The 12,150-nt window shown below is 44.7% G+C and overlaps 2 non-coding genes across 2 annotated transcripts; both read left to right on the forward strand.

Moving 5' to 3' along the window:
• Positions 1-1,285: 1,285 nt before the first annotated feature.
• Positions 1,286-1,357, forward strand: trnah-gug (transfer RNA histidin (anticodon GUG)). The gene has a single exon. It is a non-coding gene; the product is annotated as a tRNA-His (tRNA).
• A 9,869-nt stretch (positions 1,358-11,226) lies between these two features.
• trnav-cac (transfer RNA valine (anticodon CAC)) lies at positions 11,227-11,299 on the forward strand. Its single transcript has one exon. It is a non-coding gene; the product is annotated as a tRNA-Val (tRNA).
• The last annotated feature ends 851 nt before the right edge of the window (positions 11,300-12,150 follow it).

Raw genomic sequence — 12,150 nt, forward strand, 5'->3', positions numbered from 1 at the left:
TGTGTATATACCCTTTCTGAACCTACTCCAGCTGAATAATATCATTCCTCCAACTGGGCGAGCAGAACTGGACATAATATTCCGGAAGAGGCCTCATCAGTGTTCTGCAAAACTTCAACATAACGTCCCAACTCTTGTGCACAAAGGACTGAGCAATGAAGAGAAGTGTGTCAAAGGGCTTTTAACCATCCTGTCTGTGTGCATTGCAAACTACAAGGAATTATGTATCTGTACCCCGAGCTTCCTTGTTCTCCAACACTACGCAAAGCTCTACTCTTTTTGATGTACCAAAATGCAATACTTTCCATTTATCCAGATTGAACTCCATGTTACATTTTTCAGTCCATCGACTCGTTGGATTAAGATCTTTTTGAATCTTAGATAATCTTCCTTACTGTCTACAATTCTGATGTTGCCTGCAAACCTACGAAGCATGCCTGCAATGAGTTCCACTGTTTTATCATATAGATCAATGATTCATATTTACTTGTAGTGGCTGTGATTTAGCAGTGTGCAGATCATACAACAGTTACTGAAAATGTGTTGCTGGTTAAAGCACAGCAGATCAGGCAGCATCCAAGGAACAGGAAATTCGACATTTCGGGCCAGAGCCCTTCCTGATGAAGGGCTCTGACCCGAAACGTCGAATTTCATGTTCCTTGGATGCTGCCTGACCTGCTGTGCTTTAACCAGCAACACATTTTCAGCTCTTATCTCCAGCATCTGCAGACCGCACTTTTGACTCATATAACAGTTAATCATGCAATTAACCATGAGCACTCCCAACCTCGGAATTGCTTGTGCCTCTAAACCGTCATAGAATTACCGTGCATTCACCGGTTGTATCACTGGAGCCCTCGAGTATCTCTGCGACCTTATTCCCATCCCGACTTCCATTTGGATCTTCGCGACTGCGCCACTCAGTTTCTCTGATTCTGGGGCTGGGAATTGGTAATATGTGGCAGCAGTGGTTACTGCCTTGTCGGGGGAAACTGGTGAAGGAGCCGATGTTAAACTGCATTGCTATTGAAGCGTACATTTCAACAAAACCTTCACTGTCCCCGGAGTCTTTGATATTTTGGAGAAATCTATTCATCTCAGCTTTCAGCATATTAATGATGGAATCACCACAGCCTCTGGAGGAACCAATGTTAAACGGTCAACCCATTCTGAGTTCCCACATATCTGCCACTGTTCGCTAAGCGCTGATACAGTGCATTTGGTGTTCTGCCTAATATTTCTTATGCTACTGTACTGCAGTAGTTAGCGTGCTTGTGTGTGGGATGCCGTGATCGTATAGTGGTTAGTACTCTGCGTTGTGGCCGCAGCAACCTCGGTTCAAATCCGAGTCACGGCAGTAATTGCGCCATCTGCCGCAATCTTTGTGAAACACAAAGGAATCGGTTGTCTTATCATGGCAATTTTCTCCAAGGTGATGATCTTTTCCCTTCAAATTCTGCCCACTCACATCTCTGTGTTTCGTATGTCAGAATTCAAATCCACCCGTTCTCAGAGATTTCTCTCCCTCCTTCGATCACTAACTAAACTTTCCGGCCCACTCCCCTATTTCATTAATGTAGAGATGTCGGTTTTGGACTATGGTGCACTAAGTTAAAAACCACACAACACCAGGTTTCAGCCTACAAGGTTTAACTGAGCACTAGTTTTCGGAGCGCAGCTCTTTCATCATGTGGTTGTGGAGTCATTTCATGTTTCATTCAGGCACTGCAGAATCTAACACTGACTCTCACATTGATACTGTTCACTCTGTGCTGCTGTGGTCACTGTTGCTGGGTAATGTGCCCCAACCCCACCATCGGGACCTGCAGACCAGTTGATCCATTTGCTTACCGCTGTTGTGAGGCAAATCATCAGTTTGCAGCTTTTACTGATGTGGACTTGCGATTATTGAGGGTCAAGCTCAGGAAAATGACACAGGACAATATCGAGGAAAAGCGACTTCATTGGGAAAGATTAGTTTCACGCGTTTTCTGCAATGGCCGAGCACTATTACCACTTGACTGTTAACTCAGACACCAAGCAAATGAACCAGGGACACAGGTTTGACTCCAACCATGCCAGGTGTTGGAATGGAGATTCAAAAAATATCTGGAATGACGAATCTAATAGCACCTATAAATCCATGGTCAATTGTTGAAAAGACAAAACCATCGAGTTCACTGATGTCCTTTGAGGAAGGAACCTGCCATTCTTACCTGTTGAGGCCTCGATGTGACTCCAGACTCATTGCAATACTGTTGAGTCTCAACTACCCGCTGTGCAATTAGGGACCGCAATCAATACTGCCGAGACAGCGACACCCTCATACTGTAACAGAATAGAAAAATAAATAATTCAGCTCTACCTAGATTACTGTGTGCAGTTCGGCAATTCACAGTATAGCAATGATGTGATGGCACTGGGAACTTTGAAGGAGAGATTCACCGGGATATTGTCTGGGCTAAAGAGTATCATTTACGAGGAGAGATTGGACAGACTGGGGTTTGTTTGTCGCTGAGCAGAGGAGAGTGGAGAAGACAAGGCTGAGATGTACAAAATAATGAGGGATATGGATAGGGTAGACTGAAAGAAGCGTTTGTTATTTATGGAGGGATCGAACACTGGGGCCAAGAGATTTCGGGAAAAGGCAGAAAGGTTTGAGTAGATGTGCGGAAAGGGTCAGAGAGGTGGAAACCCTTCCAACCTGAAACAAACTGAGACTTTAATTTGCGATGCCAAAACATAAAAGACTATGGGCTAAACAATGGAAATCTTGATTCAGGTCGTTAAGCAATTGTGTTGGACAAGTGCAACCACAACAGGCTGAAAGGCCTCCTTCGATGTTGTTGCCCTCCACAGTATCGTGGTCAGTGTCCCCGCCTGTCACAGGGCTCAATTCTCCGCTGAGGGCATCGTAAAGGTTTTAAATCTGTGGCTCTGTTCCCCAGTGAAGGTTATTCATGCCTGGCCTTCCATTCTCGATTTGATATGTGACAGCAAGGACAGTGCTGTCTAAATCAGCGTGGAGATGGACTGCAACTCCTGGGGAGAGAGAGTGTCAGTGAAAGTGCAAACACGTAACTTCTGCAAACTGCACATTGTGTTTGTGTTGGAATGAAAACCATTGTATAGAGTTGTTCCTGACTGATGTGTTTATTTATAACAGGAATCTGAGGAAGAAAACAGAGTAAACCCATTCAGATCTGAGCGCAGAACCATTTCCAGAAGCACTAATGAGGTTGTACAGCGCAGAATCGCGTTTGGATGCATTGAATTCGGGTTGATGGGCGCAGCTTGCTTTCACTCGGCTGAGTTACCAGTGTGTAAAACCATTAAACATGATACAGACAGTGTTCAATGTGATGGTATATTTGCTCAGTGGTTCGCACTGCTGTTACGTCTGTAGGTTAGGTAGATTGGCCGTGTTAAATTGCGCTGATGTGTCCAGAGAGTGAATTCAGGAAGTTGAGTGAATTACCCATGGGTAACGCAGTGATAAGGTCAGCAGTCACACGATGCCAGACTTTATTCCAGTGGATTTATTTGAAATCACAATCCAGAGGCCTGTCTGGATAGAGACGGTAACTAGGTCTGGTTGAGATGCTGTTCAGAGTGTCCCCACAGGCTCGATTGGCTGCATTGTACTTTCCGCATTGTAAGGAATCTGTGATTCTCTCAGAGAGGACACTGCCAGCGTTTACTGGGCTGCTAAGACATTAGAGACGATGCTGGTGGCATTTACTGGGGATGGGATTTTATTTATTTGTGTGATGGAAAATTTGAAACTGAACCAAGGAAAACCGAATGGAAATTTTGCACAGCAATTGAGGTTTGGACAGAGTAAATAGGTGGTAAATTCACGCTTTCAAGTTCGTAATTTTCTGAACGTCAGGCTTTCAAAACCATCGATGTCGGACAAAGAAATAACGGGAGCTGAATTTCTATCACTCAGAGAATCCGATTCCAAAATATTTGGAAAGGCACGTTTAGAGACACAGAAGCAGTGAGTTTCACCAGGAGAGAGACAGCCTGTGGCCAGGTAAAAGTGTAAAAGTTGAGTGTGGGGGTGGGAAGGTGCGAGGAAACAATGTCTGATTTGGACGACTTTAGATGTAAAGATAGCTCAGAAACGTATGCAGCTGATTAAGATTCAGCAAAAACTCAGAGTTTTGAAACACTTCCGTTAATATTCCAGATGAAGCATTATAAATGGAACTGGGCAGATTTTGTATATTGTCAAGGAAAGATATTCCATAATGAATAGGAAGTGACCCGTCTCTTGGAGATCGATTTCCTGCTTTAAGCCCATGCCTCAAAGATGGGAGGACAATCGCCATGATGTTGGGTTCATTTGATACCCACTGAAATTTGCCAACGTAACATCAAAACTGGCATCTTGTTTTGTAGTTTAACCTTCTGTTTTTCTCATCAGTATTTTATTTAAGCTGAAATAAATTCGGAGCAAAATTGAATACAATATTAAACGTTCCAATGTTATTAATCCATTTCACTTCCGGTCATTGCAATGTACAGAGTGAGGTTGCAGCAAAATTAATAAAATGAAATGAACAAAAAACATTTCCGGGAATTTTACCCAGTTCAGGTGCAACCATATGAGAAAGACCGTCGAGCGAAAACATCACCTTCACTTCTCTCTCCATATATACTTCTTCATGTGAGAGAGAAACTGAAGAAATTATGCGTCAAGACTAAATGTGCGTGTGAATGTGACGGGAATTTCATGTTTGCTGGTTCATTCTGAGACAGTTTCGACTCGGAAAGAATCAAGGACAGGTATTCCTTCCAAGGACGAGGTCAATTCCTTGGACTTTGCTGGTATTATTATTCCGTTGAAAGCAGAAACATAATGTTGTGCATCCGATTCATCTCAGGGAATTTCTTATCCCCTAGGTGCATCATATGTAATCCTGATGTGGTCACATGTGAGCCCCTTTGCAGTGGGCTGAAGTGGCCCAGAAGTTAATGCGACGGGTTGGTCTTACATTGTGCATGTGTGAATTTGAATCCTACTCTGGCTGTTACTTCTATCAAACGCAGCTGTGGTTTCCCTTTGTGCCTCGTATCTTTAATATACATTGCTCTTGCTCTTGCCCTTCATTGCACCGGAGATTTGTGATAAATCGATACCACATCAAGGTCGAAATAAAGCAATTTTATTCTGTTGTAAGTTAAATTGGGATAATGAAATGGAGTGCAACATTTCTTTCCTCATTTCATTCCCTCTTGACTTCCTCTAAATTTACATCACATGAAAGAGAAACAAATAAGGAGCGATCGAGAGCAATACATTATCCAGTGGGATTGTGAATGAGTATTTTGGTGTAACACTCCACACAAAGGTCTGAGCAATATTTCAAATAATCAATTGTAATTGGAACAGCAGAAGACTTCTCCAATGAAACAAACCTTTCATTCTTTCACAAACTATTGCTGTGTGAATCACACCGCGAACCATCATCCAGTATGATCACCAAGTTGCCAACAACATTAGATCCACCAATTCCCTTTAGCAATCACAGCTTCTGCACCTACCCATCTGTGGTGTACCCAGTGTCATTTGTTGTCTACAGGCCATGGCACATTTCTTATTCATGAGCTTATGAGCCTAGTTCCTGACCCATCTGATCAGTTTGAGAAACCTTTTCTATCACTTCATCCCATCCCCTCAGAATTCTAACTTATCAATAAAATAATGCGTTCGAGCAAATGATATAGGATTCGAAGTTGGCCATTCAATCCATCGATTATGCTCCACCATTGAACGAACTCATGGCTGATCTGACAATCCTCAACTCCATTCTCCTGCATTACCTCGACAAAGCTTCATTGTCTTTCTGATTAAATATCTGCCTGGCACAGTTTGAAAATATACAACAACTCAGCCTCAACAGCAGTTTCGATAAGGAGATCCACCGATTCACTGGCCCCTGAGCAAAGAAATTACTCCTAATTTCTGAACTAAATTGGCAATAACTAATTCTGAGTTCATGTCCTATGGTGCTCCTCATACCACAGGGTAAACCACCTGCCCATATCTACCCTGTCCAGATCCTATGAATATTGAACGTTTATAAATGTTATTATGTGATTATAGAGCTCCCCTCCACCTCCTCTGTTTCAAGGAGAATAATTCCAGCCTAACCAATCATTCCACGAACCTCCATATTCTCCAATGTTGACAACATGTTCGTAAATCCCTGCTGTCCCCTGCAGCGTCCTCACATGTTATTAAGGCAGGTGGAGAAATTTCTGTGAGGCAACGGTTGAAATTTCAAGCACAGAAGGGCAGTGGAACTTGAAATCAGACAGCGACTGGAATCAGATTGGTCCACACAAGGACGAAATACAGTAACGATAAATCTGACAAATGAGAATCTGATCATACCGTATTGACATTCAATGGCTTTACTGTCACCTAATTCCCCTGTGTAATCGTCCACGGAGCTAGTATTTATGTAAAATGGATTGAGACTGGCTATATAAAAATTTTGAGAGCAAACACATGTCCGTTAGTAGACAGTTTTTGATTATAAACTCAACTCATTGTTCCGTGAATCCTACACTGTTTGCAAGGCACAAATGGGATGTGGTACAGAACTCTCTCCATTTGCCTCGATGGGTGTAACTTCAATAATACTTAAGGGACTGGACACCATCCACGACACTGCAGTCACTTGATTGTACCCTATTTAATAACTGAATATTTATTCACTTCACCGCTGAGGCACAATTGCAGCAGAGTGCACCAAATACACGATGCACTGGAGTAAGTCATCCGGACATTTTTGACAGAACCTTCAAAGCTCAACAGCTGTACTGACTGTAAGGACATGGTTGGAAGATGCAACGAAACACCACCATTTTCAAGTTCCCCTCCAAGGCCCATAGCACCCTGACTTGGAAATGAATCAGTGATAAACTCATTGAGTGGTGAAGCAGTCTTGTTGGGCAAAGTTTCATACTTCAGCCCCCCATCTTTTATCTTAAATTTAGTAAATGTTGATTTATGCGGTGACCGGACTTGGGCTCAGACCTTCAGCTATGCCCTAAACTGGTGATTGCTGAAGTTCTACTATCATTCACAGTCTCTGGTCAACAATAGATAATATCAAAAAATCCTCTTAATAAACTGATTCCCATCAAGATGAAAGTAGTGCTGGAGAAGCACAGCAAGTCCAGCATCAGCTGAGGAAAAATCAGTGATTCAGACAAAAGGCCTTCATCAGGAACGAGACTGGGAGCATATGGGATGGAGAGATAAATGGGAGGGGTTGGATCTGGGGAGAAGGTAGCTGAGGGTGCAATAGGTGGATGGAGGAGGGGGCGAAGGGGATATGTCAGAGCGGAGGGTGGAGCGGATAGGTGGGAATGAAGATACACAGGTGGGACAGGTCAGGAAGACGGTGCTGAGCTGGAAGGTTAGAACTGGAGTAAGATGAGGGAGTGGTCTTGAGGAAACTGAGAAAGTCCACGCTGATGCCATGGGGTTGAAGGGTCCCGAGAAAGAAGATGAGGCGTTCTTTCTCCAGGCGTCATGTGGTAAGGGACTGGTGATGGAGGTGGGCCAGGACCTGCATGTCCTCGGGAGAGTGGGAGGGGGAGTTGAAATCGTTGACCATGGGACAGTGGAGTTGATTCTTGCAGTAGTCCTGGATATCTTCTCTGAAGTGCTCTGTCAGAAGACATCCGGTCTCCCCAATTTAGAGGAGACCGCATCTGGTGCAGCAGATACAACAAATGACACGTGTGGAACTGTAGGTCAACCTTTGATGGATGTGGAAGGCTCCATTGGAGCCTTGGACATAGGTGAGTGGGTAATGTGGGTGCAGATTTTGCATTTCCTGCGGTGACAAAGGAAGGTGCCATGAGGGAATTGACGCCCATTGGAGGGTGTGGACTTGATTAGGGAGTCACGAAGGGAAAGGTATTTGATGAAAGCGGATAGGTTTGGGGAGGGAAATATATCCCTGGTGGTGGTGTCAATTTAGAGGTGGCAAAAATGTCGGCGGATGATGTGATTTGTGCAGAGGTGGGTGGAATGTAAAATGAGTACCTTCCTCTCTCCATGTTCTGCCGTTGTTGTGTTCGGAGGTCTGGGGTTCATGGACAGAGGTGCGGGACATGGATGAGATGCGTTAGAGGGTATCTTCAATCACTTGGGAAGGGAAGTTCCGGTCTAAAAGAAGGAGGCCATCTGGTGTGTTCTGTGGTGGAAGTGATTCTCCTGGGAGCAGTTGCGGCACAGGCAGAGGAGTTGAGAACACAGGATAGCATTTGTGCAGGAAGTCGGGTGGGAGGAGGTGTAATCCAGATAGTCAGTGGGTTTGTAAAAAATATCAGTAACACTGACCTCCAGGGATATTTTTCCATCCCCACCTCTATCCACTTTCATCAAAAACCATTCCCTCCACGACTACCTAGTCGATCCATGCCCTCCAATCACCAATCCTGCCCTCCCAGCACCTTCTTCTGCCAACGCAGGAATTGCAAAACCTGCGCCCACATACACCCCCACCTCCGCTCAATGCCCCAAAGAAACCTTCCATATTCATCAAACTTTCACCTGCGCTTCCACACATGTCATTTATTGCATCTGTTGCTCCCGATGGGGTCACTGGACACTTTCTCGTAGAGCGCTTCAGAGAACATCTTCATGACATCGGCAACTATCATCCCCCACGCCCTGTGACTGAACACTTCAATGCCCCCCCCCCAACCCCCGCCACTCTCCAGAGGACATGCAGGTCCTGGGCCTCCTCCACCGCCAGTCTATCATCACCCGTCGCCTGGAGGAAAAACGTCTCATCTTCTACCTCATGACACTTCCTCCCCATGGCATCAATGTGGATTACACCAGTTTCCCCATTTCCCCTGCCCTCCCCAACCTTGCCCTAGTTCCAACATCCAGCTTGACACCATCCTACCGACCTGACCCACCTGTCTATCTTCCTTCCCCCGATCTACTGCACCATCTTTTCCGATCTAACATTCTTATCCCCACCACCATCTACCTATTGCACTCTCAGCTGAATTCTTCTAAGCCCCACCCCTTCCATTTATCTCTCCAACCTCGAGGCTTCTAGCCTTAATCCTGATGAAGGCCTTTTGCCCAAAACGTCAATATTTTCCTGCAACTCGAATGCTGCCTGACTTGCTGTGGTTCTCCAGCACTGCTCTAATATTGACTGATCGTCAGCATCAACAGTACGCACTTCTGTCCAATTGATTCCCCTGTCCATTGATCTTCTGTGATCAGGAATGTCCACTCCCAGATCTCTTTGTCTGTCTACGTCACACAGAATCTCACTGTTATTGTTTCTTCTCCCCAATTTCGTGAACATTCATTGATCTGGATTCAATTCCATTCAGCATTTTATCTTTCCACCTGATTGATACATCACTGTATTCTCTGACATTCTTCATCATAGTCAACTACACGACCATTTGTTACATCATCAGCAAACCTCTGAATCATGGCAATTACAACTAAGTCTAAATCATTGGTCTACATCAGAAAACAGCGGAACTCCACTGGAAACACGCATCCAGACGTGGTTCATTGCTGGTTTGGATTAACAGCTTCAATAACAGCAGAATCGAACTCCGGCTGTCATTTGTAAACTTGCTGCTGACTCTCTCCGTTGGTCTTCTGAGTGATCACTTCTCACATATGGGAGTGGCGAATGACCTGTGCGCACTGTGACTGAGCAATTGAGTTTACACCTCAGCGGGTAATTGAATCCGTTCTTGTACTCACCCCATGGCCCTAACTTCTTGGCGCTGCTGGTATCCTTGTGTCTATTAAGTTTAACAATCAGTTGAATTCGAGTCCACACAGGCACGATTCCTATATTCCCCGTTGTTCAACTATTATTCTACCACGGAATGTGGCTATCATTGGTCTGAAGAGCATTTGTTGTTCATTCTTAATTCACCTTGAACTGAGTCAGAGGGCATTCATGGGTGAATCACGTTGTTGTGGGTCTGGATCACATATTGACAGGACTCGTTATGTTTGGCAGATTTCCCTTTCGACGGGACAGGATTGAATGAGTGTTCAGTAAACTAAAGTTACTATCTCTGCTCCTACGATTGGGTTTATTTTTGAGATTTTATTCATCGAATTTAAATAACAGCAACTGCCACGTTCCAGTCACCAAAGAATGACATTGTCAATTCAGATCATCCCAGAGAGAATACGATGCATTTCTGTGTTGGAATGGAAGCAATGCACGCTGTATTAGGGTATTGTCGGGAGCAAGAGACTGATGTGGAGACGATGTGAGCAAAAACAGTTCTTACTGTCAAAGTGACAAAATGCCGCTGTTTTAAGGAAAATATCTGAGAATGCTTTCGATTCACCAGCTTCTCAGTGAAAGCTCCAGCACGCTCCCTCTGAGCCAGTCAGGATAATGGAGGATCTGGGAAAATTTCACCAAGAATGGTCAGTCACAGCAAAAGTAAGGAAGTCGTTCGTTTCTGCAGTGTTTCACAATACTACCTTTCCCGTGAGCAGTCGAACAGACTTAAATGATTGTGCCACAGACTGCGAAGGCAAGCTCCGCTAAAAAGTAATTCTTTAAAACCGTTGTAGGCAACACAACGTTATTGGGGGACACCGCGTGGAAACAGACACTTCGCTGTATCTCATCCATGCTCACCTCTCAGCCAAAATTAAACAAGTCCCGTTCCCCAGCATTTGGCCTCAATCCCTCTCAACCCATCCTATCCAGAAACTGATCCGATTACCTTTGCATTTTTCTGAGTGCAATCGCCTCCTCCAATTCCTCTGGTAGCTCATTCCATACACGCACAACCTTGTGTGTGGGAAATGTGCCTCGGGTCCTTTGCAAATTTCAGACCATTCACCTTAAACCTATGCTCTCGAGTTTCCAACTCACCCCAGCTTGGGTAAAACTCGTAAATACTCAGTTTACAGCCCTTCCATAAAATCATTTCGCAGCCGTGACGCTGCCGGGAAAGTTGTCCCAGCCTATTCCACCTCACTCTACAGTGCAAACATTGACCACATCCTTGTCTATATTTTGTCACCAATTTCACGTCCCCCTTTTGTTTTTTAACTTTTTCAAGATGTCAATTACCCTGGACAACAATGAGCTATTGGAAAAAGAAAGGTGAAACGGAAAATGTCTTCAACTTTCAGTGCTGGCTGTCACAGAGCCGCAGCGCGACCGCCCGCGCCTTGTTTCTGTAGTGTAGTGGTCATCACGTTCGCCTCACACGCGAAAGGTCCCCAGATCGAAACTGGGCAGAAACTGCTTTGTTCTTCAACTGCAGCCTTTTACATGGACTTTCTTGCTTGCTGCAAATCTGCCTTCGAAATTGCTCGAACAAATCTGCTCTCTTCGTGAAATGTAATGCAATTCCATTAAATCAGTTTGCAAAGCATTGTAAAGTTTTTCTCCAACCTGGATCTGATCATATGACATTTTGTTTCAGAGTGTAGTTACCGCGTTCTGAATCTTCCACAAAAAGCAATACCGCATTTGCATTCCTTGCGCAGGCGGGCCGGTTCAAAGACAGGGAAGAAGCTGATGCGCTGGCGTCACAGTGCACCACGGATTCCTGAACCAGTCTGTCTGTCAAATGTCGCCCAAAGTCGTCTCTGAAAGGCCTCATTTGGAAGCTGTCTGTCGTTATTCAACGTGCGAGAATTGGCAGCAGAGGTGCTGGCTCATGGTTTGGATCAGTTCGCACGTTAGTGACTCATTCAATCAGCAACAGCAATGAAAGAAATTACACTCTCAGAGGAACCTCTGGGCTTGTGCTTTCATAACGTCGCTAGTATTAAGGTGCGTCTCGAGATCTAAGCCGTGTTGGAACTGAAACGGAGGAATCGACAGAGAGGCTACAGAATGACATCGCATCCTTTTGGTTTTCTTTAAATCACTGACGAGCAGGAAAATGTGTGTGAGTGGGAAAGTGAGGCAGTTGCAGCTCTGGTGAAACTCCTTCTTTGTGAGTCACTCGGCAACAAGAGACGTGAAGGTGACTCAGACGTGAGAGCTCTTCACATCGAGAACAAAAAGCACTCAAGGGCAGTTAGCACCTCTTCCGGAGTGGGGGTGGGGTGAGTAGTAACTTCTGTTACTATGTTCAGAAACTGCC

This window comes from Hemiscyllium ocellatum, chromosome 44 (assembly GCF_020745735.1).
Source record: "Hemiscyllium ocellatum isolate sHemOce1 chromosome 44, sHemOce1.pat.X.cur, whole genome shotgun sequence".
Classification (NCBI taxonomy): Eukaryota; Metazoa; Chordata; class Chondrichthyes; order Orectolobiformes; family Hemiscylliidae; genus Hemiscyllium; species Hemiscyllium ocellatum.